General features: G+C 43.7%; 1 long non-coding RNA gene across 1 annotated transcript in view; it reads right to left on the bottom strand.

Annotated features, from left to right (window-relative positions):
- LOC124613911 overlaps window positions 1-10,559 on the bottom strand; it is a 112,947-nt gene extending 102,388 nt beyond the window's left edge. The window contains exon 1 of the long non-coding RNA XR_006979653.1: window positions 10,137-10,559. This is a non-coding gene — a long non-coding RNA (uncharacterized LOC124613911). The remainder of the gene's footprint in view (window positions 1-10,136) is intronic.
- Between the last annotated feature and the right edge of the window lie 2,529 nt (window positions 10,560-13,088).

Here is a 13,088-nt window from a genome sequence, read left to right as displayed (position 1 = left end):
CAGCAGTTTGGTCCCATAAGACCTTACCACAAATTTCCAAAAATTTCCTTCTCCGATGGCGACGTCATCATGCAGTGGTATAATTGTCCGTGTCTCGGAGCCAGAACTGTGTTACAGGGGTTTGAAGAGCATTATAGTGAATCACGTTAATGTCTCAGCGACCAGACTCGTCTGATGTAAATCCTACAGGACCTATCTGGGACGCTATCGGGCGCCATCCCCGCGTGCGCAAATCAGCGGCCCATTATTGTTCAAATGGCTCTGAGCACTATGGGACTTTACATCTGAGGTCATTAGCCCCTATAGCTTAGAACTACTTAAACCTAACTAACCTAAGGACATCACACACACATCCATGCCCAAGGCAGGATTCGAATCTGCGACCGTAGCGGTCGCGCGGTTCCAGACTGCAGCGCCTAGAACCGCTCGGCCACACCGGCCGGCCGCCCATTATTAACTCGAATTACTCGTACATGACCTGTGCGTAGACATGTAACGCCACATACCTCCACTAACCTACCAACAAACTGTCGGATCCCTAATACCTAAAATGAATGATGTATTTCGTTCCAAAGACGGGCAAACAAGCTTTTAAACAGGTGGTCATAATGTTTTGGCTCATCACTCTGTGTAATTAATTACATTTGCTGTCAAACATCCGAGACTGGTATTGTATAAAGCATTCAGCTAACTTATAGTTCATATTGTTTCTGATAACGTATTTGCACTTTGTAGCAATGAAATAACTTCCATGGTAATAGAGGGAGCTACAGAGGTTAAAACCTGTAGAGGAAAACAAAGATTTGAATACATCTAACAAATAATTCGTGACGTAGGTTGCAAGTGCTACTCTGAGATGGAGAAGTTGGCACAGGAGAGGAATTTGTGGTGGGCCACATAAAAGCAGTCAGAAGCCTGAAGACTCAAAAAAAAAAAAAAAAAAAAAAAAAAAAAAAAAAAAAAAAAAAACTCTTTGAACACTTTAGTTAGTAAGGTAGTTTTAGCTTCCATCGTATGGACAAATTTTGGGTGTTCTCTGGCTTCCCTGTGAGATGGTGGCAGGGCTTGCATCAGGACATACCTATGTAATGCCGACCCGCCAATATAAAAGGATCGGTCAGGAGAGCTCATTGGCTTCGAGCGTGGACTAGTCACCTGAGTAACACATGCATCATAGGCTTTTTAACCCTTCTAAAACTGTTCAAGACAACAATTGGCGACGTAGACGTGAAGTCTCAACGTGAAGGCACAACCACATCTGAAACAAAACCAGGTAAACCTCATGCACTGACGGGCTGGAACCGTCGAGCATTGCGGAGGGTTGTTGTAAAAAGTTCCATCAATACGGTGGAAGAAATGACTCAAGAGCTCCAAAGTGCTACCAGCTGTCCGGCTAACACAATGAATATGCGCAGGGAGTTCAAAAGAGTGAGGTACAATAGTCGAGCAGCTCTTCACACATTTCTGTAGAAAGTGCTAGCGACGATTGATGTGCTGGAAAGAGCGACGCCACTGGACAGTGAATGACTGGAAACGAGTGATCTGAAGTGATGGTACACGCTACCCCCCGTGGCAGTCCGATGGAAGGATTTGAGTTTGACGAATGCCTGCAGACCGTTAGCTACCATCACGTGTAGTGTCAACAGTGAAGTACAGAGGAGGTGATGTTACGGTATGGATTTCTTTCGTGGTTACGTTGTGGTCCCCTTATTGCACGTCTGATAACGTTAAATATGCAGGGATATGAACGTATTTTACGGCACTGTGTACTGCTTGCAGTAGAGGAACAGTTCGGAGACGATGATTGTTGTCGTAAAACAGCATCTGTGAGGCAACGGTTTGCATACAATATCGTTCCGACCCGAAACCAATGGAACACCATGGGGACGAGTTAGAACGTCGACTTTGCTCCAGATCCCAGCGTCCAATATCCTTCGTACAGGACAAGATTTCCTTTCGCATCTTTCTCGCAGTCCGAGCATATGCGCTCTCTCTCTTTACCAAATCATCGATGGAACGTTAAATCGTGGTCTCTCTTCCTTTGCGAATTCGGGAAGCTTGTCTGTGACTGCCTGCTACAGAGATACTTCTGGGTTCTTTAGAAAGGTTATACGGTAAATTTTCAACACTACTGAGAAGTGACAGAATAGAGAGGTGTCGCCCAAACATTTCAAATATTTATTTGACAGGCAAAAGACATATATGTAAACGTAGTAACAAATACACTCTTAAGACAAAAAAAGAAAAAAAGAAAAGGAAGAAGAAAATACCGACGCAACACAAGGGAGTTAGCCAAATGGGACGGAAATCTGTAGATTTATGTACATGTACAGACAAGCAAACGATTACAATTTCAGAAAGATTGTATGATGTATTCAGAAAAAAGAGCTTCTCAAACTGCCAAGTTAATAACGCGTTGGTCCACTCTGGTCCTTATGCAAGCAGTTATTCGGCTTGACATAGAGTTGCCGTATGTCCTCCTGAGGGATATTGTACCAAATTCTGGCCAATTGAAACTTTATTTCCTCAAAATCCTGAGCTGGTAGGAGGGCCTTGCACATAATGCTCCAAATGTTCTCAATTTGGGACAAATCCAGAGAGCTTGCTGGTCAAGGAAAGGACTGCCAAGCACGAAGAAGCTCTTGCCGTGTGCGAGCGGGCATTATGTTGCTGAAATGTAAGTCGAGGACGGCCTGCCATCGAAGGCAACAAAACTGGGAGTAAAACATCGTCGACGCACCACTGCGCTGTAAGGGTGCCGTGGATAGCAACCGAAGGGGCCTTGCCATGAAATGAGATGACGCCCCACATCATCACTCTGGCTGTCGAGCCGTACGGCGAGCGACTCAGGTTGGTATCCCACCGCTGTCTGGGACGCCTCCGGGCACATCTTTGGCCTGGAATCTCACTGGAGTAGAATTGTGTACAGTGATGAGTGCCGCTTCCAACTGAGCCACGATGACCAGCGAAGACGTTTCTGGAGACGCTCCACACAGCAGTGGAAAACCAACCTGACTGTCGCCCGCCATACGGCTCGACAATCTGGTGTTATGCTCTGGAGTGCCATTTCATTTCACAACAGAACCCCTTTGGTTGTCATCCGCGGCACCCTTACAGCACAGCGATCCTTTGACGATATTCCACGCCCAGTCATGTTGCCCTTCATGGTAAGCCACTGGGGCGTATATTTCAACAAGATAATGCGCGCCCGAAGACGGCGAGAGTTTCTACTGCTTGTCTTCATGCTTAGCGAGGCCTCCCATGGTCAGCAAGATTGCCGAATCTCTTGCCTGACTGAGAACGTTTGGAGCTTTGTGGGCAGGACCCTCCAACCAGCTCGGTATTTTGACGGTATATTGCTGCAACTGCACAGAATTTGGCACGATATTTCTCAGGACAGTATCCGACAACTCTTATCAGTCAATGTCAAGCCGAATAACTGTTTGCATAAGGGCCAGAAGTGGACCAACGTGTTTTTGACATGTTCAGTTTGAGAAGCTCGTTCTCTTGAATAAATCATACAATTGTTGTGAAACTACAATCATTCGTTTGTCTGTACATGTACACTGCATCTACTGATTTCCATGCCATTCGAATAATTCCTTCAAAGTGCATCGTTGCTTTTTTCTTGTGTATATTTAGACGGCTATACATAGCCCCTTTTTTACTTTATCAATTGCGCTTTATTTTCTTTTAGCTCCAAATAATCTAATAAAGCCATATTTTTCTCTTTCTGTAAAGCTAACTCTTCACTGTTAAAAAGTTTTTTTTATTGAAGATTGTTTTTGCGTCCTTACTTAAGACAGTGTTAACTTTTTCTTTGTCTAGATGTGGTTAAACCTAAATCTTTTTCACTTCTGATATTGCAGTGCATGTTTTGTTAAGAAAACTACATCTGTCATGAAATACATTAAATCTAGTCGCTGTAGCGAATACGGACAACAATCAGTTGTATATTGGAAAGACGACAATAAGAATTTATACCAGACCGGGACTCGAACCCAGATATCCCACTTTAGGCGAGCGGTCGCGTTAATCGCTTTGGTTTTCGATGCACGACTGGGCCAGTTCCAAACTTCCACATGTTGTCGTTCATGCGTCACACTGCGCTTGTACACATTGTGTAATTCCCTTGCAGGGGTCGAGGCTGGCCATTTTAACAGAAATTCGCTGCTTGGTATCGACGGATAACTACGATACCGCAGTGTCCGTGTTGTTAAGAACTACAATGCAATGTTCCTTCGGACACGTATATGCATGTGTACGAGTACTGATTGTAGACACAGGGTTGGCGACATATGGAACTTTGGGCCTGTCACTCAGTCGTGCTCGGATAGCCAAAGCGATTAGGGCGACCGCCCGCGTAGAGCATGTTATCCGGGCTCGAGTCCCGATTCGGCACAAATTTTCGTCGTCGTCGTTTCATTATATAGCTGACGGTTGTCCATATTCGCAACTGCGAGTACATTTTATGTTTTTCACTTTCATATATTTGACCTCTTCCGTGGACGAACACTTGCAAAAAAAAAAAAAAAAAAAAAAGAATTCAAATCCTCACACAGCCTTCACGTCACGAAAACAAAGGATAAGATTAAATAACAACTGACAAAGCTCACAATCCACTACTACAGTGTGAGTGAGGGCGGCGACAGTCGGATTAACTTGCGACATTCTCAATCGTCGCCACCAACGTCAGCGTTAAAACTGCCTTCCCGAGAATCCTTGCAGTTAATGGATTGTTCGGTTCGTGACGTTAAGTATGAACCGACCTTGAGCGTCCCTTCGTGCTCACCGCTAAATGTGACGTGAGGCGACTCGTACCTGGAAGCTCAGAGCTCCGTCTATGTGTCTCTGGGCTCATGTCTATGCACACTAGAAAATACCCTTAGGCAGACGAGAATAATGTTCTTCAACAAGCTAAGCTTATTAACGATTGACGAACTATATCTATATTTTCGTGCAATTCTTGTTTCCTTGTTATTTTTTTATTTTTTTTATTATTTATTTATTGGTATCCGATCTTTGGCATATATGATGCGGCCCTCCACCATTTTCTCCCCCGTGCCAGCCTCTTCGTCGACTAAAATATCAAATGTCTTAAGAAATTTTTTTTCGTATATCCGTCTTCTACTTCGGTTGGAATGGTTCAAATGGCTCTGAGCACTATGAGACTTAACATCTGAGGTCATCAGTCCCCCATAACTTAGAACTGTTTAAGCCTAACTAACCTAAGGACATAACACACATCCATGCCCGAAGCAGGTTGAAAAAAATGGTTCAAATGGCTCTGAGCACTATGGGACTCAACATCTGAGGTCATCAGTCCCCTATAACTTAGAACTACTTAAACCTAACTAACCTAAGGACATCATACACATCCATGCCCGAAGCAGGATTCGAACCTGCGACCGTAGCGGTCGCGCGGTTCCGGACTGAAGCGCCTAGGACCGCTCAGCCACAACGGCCGGCTACTTCGGTTGGAGAGTGAGCCAGTGGCTGGTCAGTATATGTGAATTAATGGTAACACCGTCAGCCCTGGGTGATCTGGGTATATCTCTTCATTCAAATGTGAACGCTTTCTGTGACACATAGCACAGTCATCCTGCCCCTCTATCGGCAAAGTGAACCTATAACCAACTTTCCGTACTGCCATGACAGGGAATAAAAATGAAACTTGGCATCCGCAGAATGCTCATACGTATCAAACAAGTTTCTAACACTATCACCTCTGTACAACCCATTGCGTAGTGTGTGAACTACCCCATAGGCCCGAAGACGTCATCCACCAGATCAGACTAGCTTAAGGGAGTCGTAAGTCGGACGCTGCATTAGGAACATAATGAGCTGTGCTTGGCAAGAAATCTTCTATTCCATAGCACATCTGTTGAATGTCCTGGACGCTTGTAATTTGTGTGCTAGACGTCAGTGCGGAATTGTACGGAAGGCTCGATGGAAGTCAAAAACAGACAGCATCAACTGCATAGAGCAACGCGCTTTACTCCTTTCTGAATCCTAAGAAGGAACAGGGGAAGTTGTGTTTCACGCTATCGGTGCTTGCGATAACAATGTTGATTGCTTTATAGGAACTAATCAATCTCTGGAAAAGACATCACATGCGATAACATTGTTTTCTGTGTATGTACAAGAAATCGACGTCAGTGAGATCCGTCTAGAGTTTAGCGGTTCGGTTGTACGCCCCTTCTTATATGAAGTGTAAACTATAGCTTTGTACAGCGTACCAAAGTGGTGTAGGTGTAGACGAGACATACAAATTGATGTAGGAGTCTTGTGGCCTATCAGACCGGGAAACAGCATCAAATGTTACGAAATAGCCTACTAAGTCAACGGTGTAAGAGAGCGAGACGATATTGAAATCCTTGCGCGCCGGGCATACGATGTAGCTTATATGGTTTGTGCAGGCCAATTTGAAGCTGTCTCCGGACTTGATAGACCACAAGAGTACTATATCGAATTGTTCGTTTCCATTACAGTGGTTCATTGTAAAAAGTTGTCGTTTATACCATGTAGATTGGAACGAGTTGCCTCTTTCTCCAGTGACGAAGTTCGTTAGGTTGTTCTGGCTCTACAGACGTGGCTAGTTCATGTATTTACTATAGAATCTAACGCGCACTCCTATTGCATTTTCTCTATGTGGGATCTGACATGTATTACTTTTCGCGCTCCCTTGTGTCTGCAGCGAGAACACGAACTCCACCGACCAAATTTCGGGGGTTGTTCTGGAGTATTTTCGAGCATCTGGTCACCGGTGGCTCATTACAGAGTAATGATGTAATTAAGATTTATTCTATTCTGTTTAAATACCTTCAGGCAGTGCCAAAGCTTGTAATATGCAAGAAACAGAACGTACTGGCTGGTTATAATTAAAGCGCAGCTGCTCACAGAGGTCCATTGTGGGATGTAATTATCATATAGCATCGAAATGTGGCTGATATTCTATTGCGTTAATGTGGAACCTATTTACGCTGGAAAAAAGTTAGTTCCAACTTTTGCCACCATGTGGGAATCTGGCGCTGTGAAAGCAAAAAAGGCGCCTAGAAATAGTTCCAGATGTAATTGAGACGTAATGGATTAGGAACGGGGTGTGGGCAGAAAAGGTCAAACAAGAGAGAAATGCGTAATGTTGATTTTATTATTAACTGCCGCTTTCACTGTTCGTTCAATATAAGCACCGCAGACGTCGAAGAGAAGCTGTACAGCGCCAGATTTGCACCTGGTGTCCAAAATAAAAACTATTTTTCCCGGTGTAAACTGGTTTCCCATTAATGCATTAGAATAACTACCATACGAGAATTACAGTCCACACTGGACGCCAGTGAGTAACTGTACTCTAATTATAACCTGCCAGTTATAAAATAACACATACACAGTAATGCAACAACCCACAGCTCAGCCTAACGTCTCTGTGCTGCTCTTACATTGCATTCATTTAATTCATACACCAGGTACATATCGGACAACTCTTCAACAGTAAACCTCTTCTTACTGCTGTGCGTTACTGTTAATGTACTACGAGTACTAACAAGTTCGAAACAGAATCGAGCAGTACTGTATGCAAGCTTTAGGACGCCGAGCGAAGTGGGAATTACCCTCGCGAACAGCAATTACCGCAGGTGAATGGAACAAACTATTGAATCGGTAAGTACAAGTTCATTCGTTGCCAGCATATCCAGTACTTTTTCTCCGCAGGAGGGCTGTCTCACCGACTGTTCTGAAAAATTTTCGAAAAATACTTGTCGTACAGCGTCACAAGATTCTGTGTCTTTGCCCGAGTCGCTCATTCTAAAAGTGTCTGCCTCCCAGTCTACAGATGGCAGACTGAAATATCCCCCGTCACTGAGGCATAATCGGTGATGTTGTCTCTGTTATTCTCTCACGTTTTCTCTGGAATGTAGTAAAATCCGATTACTATTTACCCATCTTCATCCAGAATATCCCGCATGGTGGCTCGGTATTTATTTCACAAGCCACTGCAGAGTTCTTTACGTCAATAAATACGCCACCAGCATTGATGTCCACACTATCCTTTTGGTACATATTTCATTTTCGGTTCAATATTTTCTGGATGTTTATCGCTATTTTAACCAAATTTCGGTTCCAAGCATTCACGTGGGTTGTTACCGTTAGTAAAAGTAACTTCTGCTGTTGATTAGCATTAGGTTAAAATTTTCTTTTTCTTACCTACAATATGCTTATTCTCCCATATCAATTACAGAGGACCCGAACATGGTTGCCTGTTGCGCTGTACCTAACTGCTCTTACTTAAAAACAAAAATTATAGAAAAATAACATTATGTGCATGCAACTCCGAGTATCTGCATCCAGAGTTTAGCACACGCCTGACCCATCAGCCACAACAAGTGTCTGACAGGTGGCAAATTAAGTTTTAAATCTAATCTAAAATCATTAGTCCTGGACAACATCTTCCATTCAGTGGACGGATTTTTATTTTAAAACTGGATGTCTCAAAAAAAAAAAGTTCAAAAAAATTAGGGGATCAGTTGAGATGTCATACGCAGTTCAGATATCGGTTACAATTGTAATTTGTGTGTGACACAGTACGATATTTTGCTGTCTCAACTCATTACAAGGCGTTTACGTAGAGCGAGGCACCATGGGGCTACCATAATAGTGAAACATTCACTCTAGTTGCCCTTTAATATGGTGTGCGATCATCTCGGACAACCAGTGAAGTTGCACACCAGCGTGGCATGGACAGTATAAGGTTATCAATCACCTCTTGAGGTATATAGGACCATTCTTTCATGAGTGCAATATCCGGCACTGAAACCGTTGTGAGAGGTTCTGGGCTGGCTGCAATGTGTCTGCCAAGTGCATCCCAGACATGCTCAATCGGGATTTACTCCGGTGAACCACCTGGCCACTCCATTCGTTCAGTTCCCTTAGCTTCAAGCATGTTGTCCACCAGTGCAGTTCTGTGGGGACGAGCGTTATCTTCCACCAGAAGGAACCCATCTCCTATGGCACCAGCGTAGGTCACAACAAAAGATCGAAGGATCTCGTCTCTATACCTCAGAGCAGTCAACGCGCCATTCTGAACGGTGTAGAGGTCCGTACATGGGATGGGGCCCCTCCACGCCCGCACCAACGTGGTGACCAACACAAAAGTTCTACAGTCACCTCCGTAAACATGTTAGTTTTTGAATCAGGCGTCACAGGATGCAGGCTGTGATGTTGTCCATGCGTCTGGGTAGGATTACTCATTAACATGGTCCATCAGGAGATAGAAGTGGTCGAAAACGATTGAAGGGTAGCGGTTGTAAGGGCAGAGGAAAAAAAGTGCCAAGGCCAGCGCCGAGGGAAAAAAACCTCTGCGACAGTAGGACGGGTAGTAAGGGCAGTAGCGGCTTGCTAGCTGCGACAGAGCATGCAAGGTGAGGGGTGTAATTGCACGAGCGGGGCTTAAAAATAATATGTTCCTTAAGATTGACACTAATTATCTATGTGTATCCTATTGCAAGTAGGCTGTTTAGGCTTTTATGTTGGTAACGTCACGTAGCGCTCTGTATGAAAACTATGTAAGTAGGCTGTTTAGGTTTTTATGTTGGTAACGCCATGTAGCGCTCTATATGAAAATCACTGACTGTGCTGTGTACAGTCTGTGGCTGGTTTGCATTGTTGGAATTTGCTATTGTAGTGTTGGGCAGTTGGCTGTAAGCAGCGCGTAGCGTTGCGCAGTTGTTTTATTTAGCTGGCAGTATTGGCGCTCGCTGTATTGCAGTAGTTCGAGTAATGAAGATTTTTGTGTGGTAAGTGAATCATGAAAGGTATATGTTATTGTTAGTCAGGGCCATTCTTTTGTAGGGATTATTGAAAGTCAGATTGCGTTGCGCTAAAAATATTGTGTGTCAGTTTAGTGATGATGAGAATGAGTAAAGAGAGAAATGTCTGAGTACGTTCAGTTTTGCTAAGCAGTTTGAAAATCAAATAACGTAAGGGGTTTATCAGCACAGTAATTCATTAATTTTTCTAAGGGGACATTTCACTATAAACTGACTCATTCAAGATCATTTCGTTAAAAGAATCGTTCAGATGATCTACAGAATATATAACTAATTAGGTCACATTCACACAGGTTGATGAATGGAAGCTACAACCTGTGTAAGTGGATAACTGCGCTCCCATAAAATCTTAGGAATGCGGATCACAGCTGAGATATTTCTCCCTGCTGGAAGACGTGTGTCTGCTGCGTCGAGGCCCCATGCTTTGGCCTTCTTCAAAATCTGTATCGTACAAGAAATTGTACTTCCCCACCTGTTCAATCTGTTTTTCTGTTTCCGTAATTTCCACAGCGTGCAGTGCACGCTCGCCAGTACGATAGCTCTGCCTCCCGCTGTTGCTGACTCGGCCGTCAACGTGAGAACACGGCAAAAAATGTGCATGCAGGCGCTTATAGCCGCCGACCGTGGTGGCAAATTTGTATTTTGAGACGCGGCGGCTGTGGCAGGTGATCGCCGCTGCAAAGCCGCCTTTTGTGTGTCAGACACGATACAACAACACGCTTTCCAACGACACGTTCTGCCCTCCGTGGCTCAAAGTCACAAACCGCGCGCAAGTTGTGTGTGGCCAGGCCTTTAACTGTCAGTGCCGTCCTGCCGCAAAGGGAAAGCAGTGACTCACAAGCGAAGGCCGAACGCTTGCCGCTGGGAAACGCCTTCCGACCTTTCAAGGCGCACTGCCCTAATACACATGGAGTAAGGCGCTGCAACTTAAAGAGACACTCAACGACAAAAGCACAGGCCACAACTGACAGGAAGTTTTCATTGGAGCGAACGTTCATCTGAAGAATGAGTTTTCCCCTGGAGCGAATTATTTTTGCCGTCAACGTATTCATGCATGCCATTTCGTTCATTTGCCAGTAAATGAACTGCTTTCGATAACCGTTCATGCGCTGGAAGCCTCAGTTCAGTGTTTCAGCTTTCTTAACGTAATTTCTGGTCTGACATGCCACTGAATCCGTGATACAGTTCGCGTATCTCATGGTTTCTCTATCTCTTTTCGGTAAACTTCATTTCTTCCTTAATCGCTCCAGACGAATGTCAAAGAGATTATTTAAATGAGCTCTTGGGAGATGTCCTCCAACATCTAATATTGCCCCCGTTATCATTACACCTTTAATGATCTCGACATCGACAGGTCTTTCTTTTCTTCCTGTATCTCAGATCAATATCTTTCTGGAACACCATTGCTTCCGAACGGACAATGACCAGCGTCGTGCATCGTTCTTTTCATAGTATACAGCACACGACCGGGGTATGTGAGGAATCCGGCACTATTTTTACTCAGGCAAACGCAGGAATGCTATTATTAGTGCGCTAGGTGTCCAAGACGAAACGAGCACAGCAAATACCTTCCTCATTACGAGTGACGCTAGCCGAAGGTAAACTTATTTTACGCAGACGCGTAACCAAATGTGTTACACGCTTTATCGTCAGAGCTGGTAGGTTACTATCAGCAATATTTGTACCTGATTTTTCACCATACAATAACAATGTGATTATTAAAGCAAACCTTGCCCGTACGCAGATAGTACTATTTTTGTTTTGATACAAACGTAGAGACTCATTCTGAAGCTCCTCCTGGCTTTGACTGCGATTTAACTGGAAAGATCAGCACGTATCTGCTTATGACATCAGAATGGGAGGTCGTCATTTAATGCATCTAGAAATATTATTCTATTGATATTACTTTAGTGTTCATGTGTTTCTATGGCATCTTTATACACTGATGGAAAAAAATCGGAACACAGACAAATAAGAAATGTAGGCCTACAGAAATGAAATTTCGGGAATGCATTTGTCCAGTTGTCATTTAATGCAACTAGAAATGTTATTGCAACAGTTCTATAACATACAACACATTTTGTCATACAAAGGGCTCCGATGGACGTTATTTAATTGAGGCGTGGTACAGTTTTTAGGACTCATAACGCAGTTTTAATTATAATTTTCCGCTTAGCGTTTCGTCTCCTAAGCGGGAGACCGTTTCAAAGGCTATGGAGATAGTTGTTTAAATTCACCGTCGTCAACAGCTTCTGAAAAAGAATGATCTTGCTAGTAGCAACAGCAAGGACAGCCGACCTGCATGTCCGTACAGGTACAACAGCCCTCTGTGACGTGATCGAACACTGTCAGATATGACTCGAAATGTATCCGGGGCCTTTACATAAAATGAATAAGGGCTCTTTATTTTAACGCCAAGGCTCACAAAGTGTCTACTTACAGCCATCTTTCCATCGTATTGACATAACTTTAGTGTTCATGTGTTTCTATGGCATCTTTATACACCGATGGAAATAAAATCGGAACACAAACAAGTAAGAAATGTAGGCCTACAGAAATTAAATTTCGGGAATGCATTTGAGTGATTAACATTGCAAGATCGCTGGTTAATGTATCTCAAGCCATTGCAAATGTGAGATGTTGCTACTTTAATATCCAGTGTAACCGCCGGAATGTTGAATGCAGGCATGCAAACGTGCATATATTGTGTTGTGCAGGTGCCAGACATCAGTCTGTGGACTGGAGTTCCATGCCTGTTGCGCTTGGTCGTCTAATAAGCAGTCAGTTTGTTGCAGGGCCTCAATTGACCTCCGTCGAACCAGCACGCGGCCATCACTGGCACTGAGGCAGAACCAGCTTTCATCAGAGAAAAACGTACAGAAGTGACCCTCAAAGGCGTTTATCTTGAATAACTCGAAAACCGTGGCATCCAGAGAAAACGTATCCCAGTACAAAATTTAACTACATTAAAATTTCTGCAAAAATGTCCTGTTCATTTTTTCTGTAGGACTAATAGTTCACATGTAGCGATGGAGAGAGTATAAAAAAACTTTGGCGTGGTATTTGACGGCGTTGCGGGCTGCATAAAGCCCAGTGGTATGGACAGCTGAATCACCTGTATACAGTCTGCTACTTCGCTCTCACAGACTGTATGCTATGCATAGATATTTTTTCTTTCTCGTTTATCGAAATTTTATGTTGGTCACAAATTGCAGTACATTCTAAACTTTTCACGCTAATTAAGACCATAGAAGTATGGTCTTTTCC

The sequence above is a fragment of the Schistocerca americana genome, chromosome 4 (genome assembly GCF_021461395.2).
Source record: "Schistocerca americana isolate TAMUIC-IGC-003095 chromosome 4, iqSchAmer2.1, whole genome shotgun sequence".
Classification (NCBI taxonomy): Eukaryota; Metazoa; Arthropoda; class Insecta; order Orthoptera; family Acrididae; genus Schistocerca; species Schistocerca americana.
This window is presented reverse-complemented; position numbering and strand designations above follow the sequence as displayed.